At 37.6% G+C, this 10000-nt stretch overlaps 1 protein-coding gene and 1 non-coding gene across 7 annotated transcripts in view; one reads left to right on the forward strand and one right to left on the reverse strand.

The window, feature by feature from the left end:
• Tbc1d5 (TBC1 domain family member 5) overlaps positions 1-10000 on the forward strand; it is a 424656-nt gene that overhangs the window by 118530 nt on the left and 296126 nt on the right. The window lies entirely within an intron of this gene.
• On the reverse strand, positions 7566-7669 carry LOC121133400. The gene has a single exon (XR_005870227.1). It is a non-coding gene; the product is annotated as a U6 spliceosomal RNA (small nuclear RNA).

A 10000-nucleotide genomic window follows, 5' to 3' on the forward strand; every position in this document is an offset into this window, starting at 1 on the left:
AAAGCAGGCCTCGTGGGGTAGTGTAGTAGTGACAGTAATAACATTCAATTATCAGTTATTCCAAACATTGGAGAATAGGAATGGATTAAAGCTGATGATTTGACTTTCATATCTTAAAATTATTTTCTTATTTAACTGACCACGGAACCTAAAGTAATAAATATAAATTGGATCTTTTGACTCATTTTATTTTTTATTTTTTGTCCCTTTTTGTTCCATTTCCTCAGTGGCATCTGAAACAGTGTGTCCAAGACTTGAGTTCTTAAGGTCGGATGTTGAGATCCATGGATTTATTTACACTAATGTATTGGGTAAAATGATAGCCATTTGTCTAAGATGCGCTCTGAGGAAAAGTGGTAAGGATTTTATAAGGTTCTCACAGTTATGTGTGGAATCAGCTAGTTCTGGGGGAAAAGATTCGAAACAACTCCTTGCAGTGACCTCTATGCTTCTGTTCTTTTTGGTTTGAATTCGGTGACTGACTGGAAAGCTTACCTAATCTCTAAGGTTCAGTTGAATTACACTTTATATCTGCATGTGCTTAGGTTACAGTTCAGTCAGGTGTGTTGGTGCTCTCTGTTACACTGTCCGTTCCTTTGGCTGCAGGGTAGAACCCAGTAAGAAAGGTGCCTTGTTGGTGAGGATATATTGTGAGAATATATATATATATACACACACACACATATGATGATAGTTAAAACACAAGACGAATCCTCAGTTTATTGAAGCCTTGTTTAGAATTAACCATATCGTGATTTTGGTACTCCTTTGAGGGTATGGGCATTGTAGAGGTAGAACATATCATTGATTATATATCCAATACCCTAAAAGTTATAGAATTTAGATTCTTTAAAGTTCACTGACTTTATTATGAAAATATATTCCTTGGCACAAAATTTCTGTCCATCTCATGATTTTGCCTTGTTGATGTTAAGTTATCCAAAGCATCATTTGTTACATATTTTTTCTTTTAACAAAGTGTTAATTTTTTTATTTTTCTCTTTTGATTAAGTTGGATATATTTAATTCTTTAAACTAATTTTCAGTCTTTTGTTATAAAATAGCACACAGATGTAGAAAACCATTCCAGAGAAAACATACATCTGGAATTATTGTCCATTCTTATGAATATTACTTGGGTCCAGAATAAAGCATTGTCTGTTCTCCTTCCCAAAGCCACCATTATTTTGACTTTCAGAGCAATAACTTAATTTATGGTATTAGTACTTAAATGTGCATCTCTAGACTTTATGGTTTACCTTTCAAGTTTTTCTTAATCTGTAAAATTATTTCCACAAATTCCCTAGTCTCTATAAATGATCTGCTGAAGAACTTGGGTGGTTTGACCTGCTGAGTTCCTAGGAGTTAGCATCATGATAATTTTACAGTAATGCTGGGATTGCACCTTTTATTACATATTCTCAAGGTGACACATAGATGTACAAGGTGATGGGGCTTTGGTGTAGCCCCTTGGTCATGGTAGTACAGTAGGTACTCTTATGTACTGTTATCAGAGGCACAGAATGCCTTTTTATTTTTTAATGCTGCTAGTCATTGATAACTTAAAGCCTAGAACCATTGATTATATCATTTGTTTTATTGAAAGTTTTATTTTATTTTTATGTTTTTATTTAAATTAGAAACGTGAATGTTTCACATGTCAGTCCCAGCTCCCTCTCCCACCCCTCCTCCCTTGTCCCTTCACTAGTCCCCCAGCCCCCCACCCAATCCTCACATCGTTCCCCAGGGAGGGTGAGACCTTCCTTGGGGGGATCTCTAAAGTCTGTCATTTCATCCTGGACAGAACCTAGGCCCTTCCCCATGTGTCCAGGATGAGAGAGCATCCCTCTAGTGAGAATGGGCTCCCAAAGCTCATTCATAAACCATGGTAAACACTGATCTACTACCCAAGGCCCCAGTGATTTCTGTGGCCTCCTCCCTGGCACTACATTCATGGAGTCTGGATCAGTCTCCTGTTGGTCTCTCAGCCATCTGTCTGGGGTTCAAGAGCTCCCCCTTATCCGGTCAGCTGTCTTTGTGGGTTTCATCATCATGGTCTTGACCCCTTTGGTCATCACTCCTTCATCTCTGTCACTAGGTTCCAGGAGTTCAGTTCAGTGTTTAGCTGTGGGTATCTGTCTCTGCTTCCATCAATCCCTGGGTGAAGATTCTAGGATGGCACATAAGGTAGTCATCAACCTTACCATCAAGGAGGGGCATTTAATGTAGTCTCTCCACTATTGCTTAGTTTGCCAGTTGGTGTTATCCTTAGAGATCTCTGGAGATCTCACTAGAGTCAGCTCACTAAAGCCTATAATGACTTGATCTATTATGGTATCTCTCATCCTGCTCTCCTCTATTCTTACCTCGACTCAACCTTCCTGCTCCCCCCTGGCTCAGCCGTTAAAAGCTAGGCTCACAACCAAAAATTATTGAAAGTTTTAAATTGAAATATAAGTTAATTCACTTCCTTTTGCCCTGTCCTCCTTCCAACTTTACCCGTCTTCCCATACTATCTTTCAAATTGATCACCTCCTTTTGATTTTGATTTTCCTCTCTGTCTCTCTTTGTCTCTCTCTGTCTCTGTCTCTATTGTTATTCTCTGTCATGCACATATAAATGCATAAAAATATGGCTACAACCTTCTGGGCCCATTTTCTGGGCTGACCACTTTTTATTTACGAGGTTGTTCCCTGAGAGAGGGAAATTCTCTATCTCTTAGCAGTCAGAAGTTGCCTGTAGTTCTCTGTGTAGGGGTGCAACACCATGAAATTTCACCCCTCCTGTCTATGACTACTGTCATTGCTCAGGTCTTGTTTAGGTAGCCATATTTTAGTAGCTTCCCTTTCACCTATTTGTAGGCAATAAACTCTCACACAGACTTCTTAGTCTTCTAGATCTTAAAATCCGTCACCTTCTTCTTCAATGTTTGCTGAGGGTTAGGTGAAGTAGTTATATTGTTGATGTATCTATAAGTGGAGTTCTTAATTTGTCTAAGTAATAAAAATCCAGAGTCAGATATAGAGGAAAATGTTGGGAGATCAGAGAGAAGGAGAAGCAAGTCACGGCCCACTTTACCTCATTAACTTTCCAGCATAAAAGAGAGTGAGTTCCTGTTTCTTTCTGCTTATATCCTCTTTGCCCAGCCATCTCACTTCCTGTCTGTCTGTACCAACCTCTAGACCTCTATGGTTAGCTAGTGGTAAGCTCCATCCTCTGATTTTCAGACAAGCATTAGTTGTACAAGCAAGATATCACCACACTCATCCATGGATCTTGCAACATTGTCAATAATGGTCTTTTCTTTTATGAGGCCTGAGAGCTTCACAAATCTGTGAATATAAGGTAATTTGTAGAATGCAGTTAGGAATTACAGTGATCTGGTAAAGAGATGGTAGTAGAATTCTTTTCCCTATGATCCATTACCTCTTTAGCATGAGGTAATTGGCTTGGTTTCTAGTACCTTCCTATTGAGTGGAACTAAGCCCTAATGGATAGCAGTTGGTTACAACCCAGATATGAGTGCCATTATTACAATTTAGGAATTACTTGCCATGCTAGTCTTTGTTATAATTGGTGTCACAGTTGGGTAGGAATATTTATTATTTCCCTCCATTGGCATCTCTCATGATACTTCCTGGTACTATAAAGGGTAAACCACAGGAAGGAGGCTTTCAGGTCAGATATCGCTCCTGTCTTCTAAGTCTCTGTGTCTGAAGTGTGTGGTGTCTTCGATAGTAAGAATTTACCTTTAGCCTGGCAGTGGCGGTGCATGCCTTTAAGCCCAGCACTCAGGAGGCTGAGGCAGGTGGATCTCTGTGAGTTTCCAGGCCAGCCTGGTCTACAGAGTGAGTTCCAGGACAGCCAGGGCTACACAGAGAAGCCCTGTCTTAAAAAACAAAACAAAATAAAAAACCAAAACAAAACACCCAAAATACTTACTTTTAACCTCTGAGAGGCAATCAATGGCCACAGTAGTAATTTGTATTGTTTTGTGACTCACCTAACAGCTCAAATAGAGGTTTCCCATTCCTGGTATTGGGATTTTTTATAATCTGTGGATTTTTTGAGGGGAATTGTTAGTTTAAGTGTTGTGACTTCATTTAAAGCCAGTGTGTGCATATGTGTGTGTGTGTGTGGGTGTATGTATGTTTGTGGGGTGCGCATGCGTGTGCTTGTAGGTACATAAATTTATATGTACTGTATACAGTTTTAAGTAAATATAAGGCAATATGATTTCCTGAGGCTTCACTGAACATCCTTGGATTTGTCTGTCTTCATCCCATCCTTCTACATTGATGTTCCTTCCCCTTCTCAGTTAGAAATTTCCTCCATGTTTTCCCCATTTTCACTTTAATACCACCGGAATCCCGTTATTCCTCTTTGTAGCACATACTCTGTGTTTATTTACATCTGAAATTTGAATTTAGGAACCACAGATGAGATAGAACATGTAATATTTGCTTTCTGGTCTGTCTGCGTACCTTGAAGGTTGATGATTGCATTTTTCCTTACAGCTAAGTAGCATCCTACCATATATATTTACTACATTTCATTATGTGTCTGTTGATGGACAATTGGGTTGGTTCCATTTCTTGCCTCTGTGAATAGGGCAAGCAATGATCATGGCTGAGCAGAAATCTGGAGTAGGATGGTGTATCGTTTGGGAATATAACACGGAGTGTTATAGATGGTTCATGGTGTAGATTTGTTTTAAGCATTTTGAAGATCCATACTGATTTCTAATGTGCCTGCACCAATTTGCGCTCCAACCAACAGTGAATGAGAATTATTTTCCTACAACCTTGACATAACTTCTTGTCGTGTATTTTGTTCTTAGTCATTCTGGCTGGTGTGATATAAAATTTGGAAGTTGTTCCACTCTGCATTTCCCTAATTGCTAAGCATCATGAAAACTTTCTGAGACATTTTAAGAAAGGAATTTAAAGTGAGCCTTTCATTTTCTTGACTATTTGTTTTTGAGTTTTTGTATATTTTCACTATTAATCTTCTCTCCTAGATATATCTGACAGAGATTCTCTTCCTTTCTGGGTTTTCTCCCCACTTAATTGTTTGTTACCTCTGCTATGCAAAAGCTTTTAAGTTTATGAGGCCTCATTTGTCAGTTGTTGACCTTAATTCCTGGGCAAGTAGATTCTTATTCTGAAAGCCTTTTCCTACATCTATGTCTTGTTAGAGCAATGTCCCTGTTTTCTTCTAGAGTTTTAGCATTTCGGATTTCAAATTGAGATCTTTGATACACTTGTAGTATTGTTCAGAGTAATAGATATAGGTGTAATTGCATTCTGCATGACAGACATTGCATGTACTATCCTTTCTTCTCTATATGTTGTTATATGTTGTTACATGTTTTTGTTATGTGAACTCTTTATAGAGTAACTTCCTTTTTTTCAAAGTTGTGGTTAGCAAGGGCTTATTTTAAATTAATTATTATTTAAATTAAAAACAATCTCATTTTACATACCAATCCCAGTTCACTCTCTCCTGTGATCCCATTTTCCCCTACTAGTCACCTCCTGGAGGGTGAGGTCTCCCATGGGAGATCATCAAAGTCTATCACATCATTTTGAGCAGGACCTAGGCCCTCCCCGTGTATATTCTTAGTTGCTTCATTCTTGTGACTTCCTGGAGATTTCCCTAGTGCCAGATTTCTCATTAAGCCCATGATGACTCTCTTCGTTAAGGTATCTCTTTTCCTTGTTCTCCTCTGTACTTTCCCCAACTCAACATTCCTGATCCCTCATGTTCTCCTCCACTTACCCTTCTCCCCTCCTCTTCTTCCTACTTCCCTCCCCTCTCCCACCATGCTCTCAATTTACTCTGGAGACCTTGTCCTGCTCCCCTTCTCGAGGATCCATCTGCATCTCTTAAGGTCCTCCTTGTTTCCTAGTTTCTCTGGTAGTGTGGACTGTAGGCTGGTAATCCTTAGCTCTATGTCAAATATCCACTTATGAGTGAGTACATAGTATGTTTTTCTTTCTGTGTCTGGGTTACCTTATTCAAGATGGTTTCTTCTAGTTCCATCCATTTGCCTTCGAATTTCAAGATTCCATTGCTTTTTTCCTCTGATTAGTACTCCATTGTGTAAATGTACCACGTTTTCTTTTCTTTGGTTGAAGGGCATCTAGGTTCTGGCTACTACAAATAACGCTGCTATGAACATAGTTGAACAGATGCCCTTGTGGTATGAATACGCATCCTTTGGGTATATACCTAAGAGTGGAATTGCTGAATCTTGTGGTAGACTGATTCTCATTTTCCTGAGAAGCCACCATAGGATTTCCAAAGAGGCTTTACAAGTTTGCACTCCCACCAGCAATGAAGGAGTGTCATCTTACACCTGTCAGAATGGCAAAAATCAAAAACCCCAACGACAGTTTATGCTGGAGAGGATGTATAACAAGGACTGATTTTTATCATTAAATTTAAATTTGTGCTGTGGTCAGGAAATGTAGATTACATTTTTCTAACACATGATAATTTTTGTTTCCTTTTATATAGACATCTTTACTAATGTCCCAAGTGGCATTTATTTTGAAATATCTGCCTTCTTTGGCTTGTCATTTAGATATATCTTAACCATAAAACTATTAAATATCAAATCCTTAAAATGATCTGTATTTTTGGGTCTTTTTTCTCTAGTTATTAGTTGACAGCATAAATGAAAGGTACAGACATCACTGGAATCATGAATGTCACTGTACAGTAGGTTTAATTTTCTCTGGGATCATGACTATCAATGTATAGTGGGTTTACTGTTTTGTGGTTGGTTTCTTTTGAGGAGGTATCAGAGTAAGAATTTACTAGGACAATAAGACAGAAAATAGATACTAAATAATTATGAAATAGATGTAAAAGTATGAGAAATGAAGTCTAGTTCCTATTTTTGATTAAGGTTTGACAGTGCAATATTGCTGCTGGGTTGTCAGTTAAATCTGACTGTTTTGTATAGCTAATAAACCAATTATGGTAAATTTTGCTGACATGTTTTTAACATATGGGCATTATATAAAATTCAAAGTTTTTTTCCATAAGTGAAGTTGAATTTATTAGCCATGTTCACTAGTTAGAGAATTGGTACATAGATTCTGTGGCCCACAAACCCTGACATACTGGTTCTTTAATAGTTTCTACCATGGCTTCCCTCAGTGATTGATGGGCCTGAAAGTGGAGGGAGAGTTAAACCTTTTACTCCCAGGTTACTTTCTGTTACAGTGCTCATCACATTAACAGAAAAACCTAAAAGTATAATAGATGTGTGCTTCAATCCATCCTACATTTTCTTCTTCGTATTGGGAGGCAGTATTTTATTATGTAATTTACGGTCATCTTGAACTCATGCTGTTTCTGCCCGTTTTCTAGGTGCTGAGATTATAAGAACAAATATTTATTGTGAGGTTTTTTTTAAAATTACATATCCCCATGCATAATTGGACGAAACTGCTAGTGATCACCAGTTTATGGTTGCAGTGAAGTTTCATTCCTTTACAGTTTTTTCTTTTTTTGGTCAGCCAACCGGTTTGTAAAGTAACTTAGATATAATGCAAAATATGGAATACTTCAAGAATTTTCTTGTCATCTTTGCACAGTGACCATGTTATTCTTTGTAATGTTCCAATTTTAGTATATGTGCTGCCTAAGCGAATACTCCTTTGCAAAATTTTTTGTTTGGTCTTTTGTGTGCATATTCTGCAAGTCCATGTGAAATTGACTATGCTAATAAAGTAGTACTTTTAAATGCTGTTCAGAATATCCTCACTATTGAGATTAAATTATAAATTAAAGAAACAGACTGATAGTTGCATGTTTTGCTTGAGTTAGGTTGTGAGCTTTTGTTTTCCGTGGTGATTTTATTTTATGAATAATTTCCACACAGTTTCATCAAATTGCTATTTAAGTAAGCGAATTGATGGATAAAATCATTCTGAAAACAAACTTTTAGGTTTGGAACATTTTGATTTTATTTAGTATTAGAGTTGGGATTTGATACACAAAATTCATTGTTACGAATTTAAAATTTTATGCTTACTTACATCTTAGTCATATGAAAACATTAATTTACTTTGGTTTTACACATGTATATTTCCCATGTTCTTTTGTTGTTTGCTTGTTTGAGGCAGCATCTTACCGTGTCACCCCGTCTAGCCTGGAGCTCTATTTAGACTAGCCTGGCCATGATCTCAGAGAACTACTTAGCTCTGTCTCCTAGATGGTGGGATTAAAGGAGTGTGCTAATACGCACAGTTTAAAGGGTTTTTTTATTCCCTGTCTTTCTTTGTACTATTTTTCATATTCACCAAAATAAAAGAAATGGTCACTAAGTACAGTTCATTTGCATATGTCAGTTATTTTTTCTATGAAAATTAATTAAAAGTTTGACAGTTTTGAAACATTTTCCTAAATTGTTAATAATATAATTATATAATCAGATTTCAAATATTCATTATTTTAATAAATTAGAGCTAACTTTAAAACCATCACTTATAATCTGTTGCATTCTAATGAGATCCAACAGCTTCCAAAGGAAGGTGTGCAGCAAGCCTGGTATCATTAGACCCCGTGTATGGGGAGACTGTTCTTGTGTCAGTTGTCAGGGTGTATAAGAAGGCAGACAGACTGAAGGTCTGGAGATAGGTTCAGCAGACATTTAATTTCACAGTAAGTAGTAAAAAGAACCTGGATCGCCTAATGACTGTTTATGGAAGGAAATAATGATGTTCAAAATCCAAATAATAGAAATGAACTTTAAAATATATTAAGACAAATTGTCCATTTTAAAAATAATTATTAAATATTACTAACTTCATATGGCTCAATTTAATATAGCTATTATCAAATTATTTAGTATTTAACATAAAGACAATTAATTAAGGGTTTTGATCTACAAGGAAAGAACCATGGAAAGATTTTATAGAGAAAGTGAACATGTTTTCCAACACTCATATCTTAATAGTCTTTAGTGTTCAGGTCAGTTCATTTGTGGTCCCAAGGTATAAAACTGTTACATGATGGAGATAGGAGAATGTGTTCTTAGACATCACATAAAAAAAAGAAGAAAAAGAACAAAAATCCCACTTCTATGGCTGTGCTTAAGCAGAATGTGTTCAAAGTAAACCATTCATTTAAAACTTCCTGCTTCTAAGATTTCATTCCTGTTCTTAAATTGTGTGCTGCGTGACTGACACTCTGTGCTAACCTCTCTGCTTTTGAGTACCTTCTGTTGGCAGCCTGGAGAGCGCTTTACTAGTGCCAATGATTTCTTTCTCTGTGAGTTACAAAGATTGTTTGTTTTTCAAATAGAAACTTTTAATTAGTATGTATTGTATATTCTCATGGGATTCATTGTGAAATATCCACGTGTGTAAAATACTTTGATCATATTCTTCTGCTCTTTATATACACATTTCCTCTTTTCCATAGGTGTATGTGCGTTCTCACTTTTGTAATTTACATGTATATGCAGTAACCAGGCCACAACCTTAGTGTGTGGTTCCTCAGGCACTGTCCACCTTTCTGCTCCTCCTGCTCCTCCTCTTCCTCTACTTCCTCTTCTTCTCCTCCTCCTTCTCCTCCTCCTCCTCCTCCTTCTCCTCCTCCTCCTCCTCTTCTTCTTCATCATCTTTTTTAAAATTTACATTAGAAACAAGCTTGCTTCACATGTCAATCCCAGCTCCCACTCCTTTCCCTTCTCCCCAACCCTCTGTCTCCCCCTCCCCTCCAATCCTCACTCCACTCCCCAGGGCTGGTGAGGCCTCTCTGGGAGATCTCCAGAGTCTGTTATTTCATCTGGGACAAAGGCTAGGCCCTCCCCCATGTGTCCAGGCTGAGAGAGCATCCCTTGATGTTGAATGGGCCCCCAAAGTTCATTTGTATGCCAGGGATAAATACTGATATACTACCCAAGACCTCATAGATTGCTGAGGCCTCCTCACTGACACCCAAATTTAGTGGGTCTTGATCAGTCCCATGCTGGCCTCTC

Source organism: Mesocricetus auratus, unplaced genomic scaffold (assembly GCF_017639785.1).
Source record: "Mesocricetus auratus isolate SY011 unplaced genomic scaffold, BCM_Maur_2.0 Super-Scaffold_100021, whole genome shotgun sequence".
Classification (NCBI taxonomy): domain Eukaryota; kingdom Metazoa; phylum Chordata; class Mammalia; order Rodentia; family Cricetidae; genus Mesocricetus; species Mesocricetus auratus.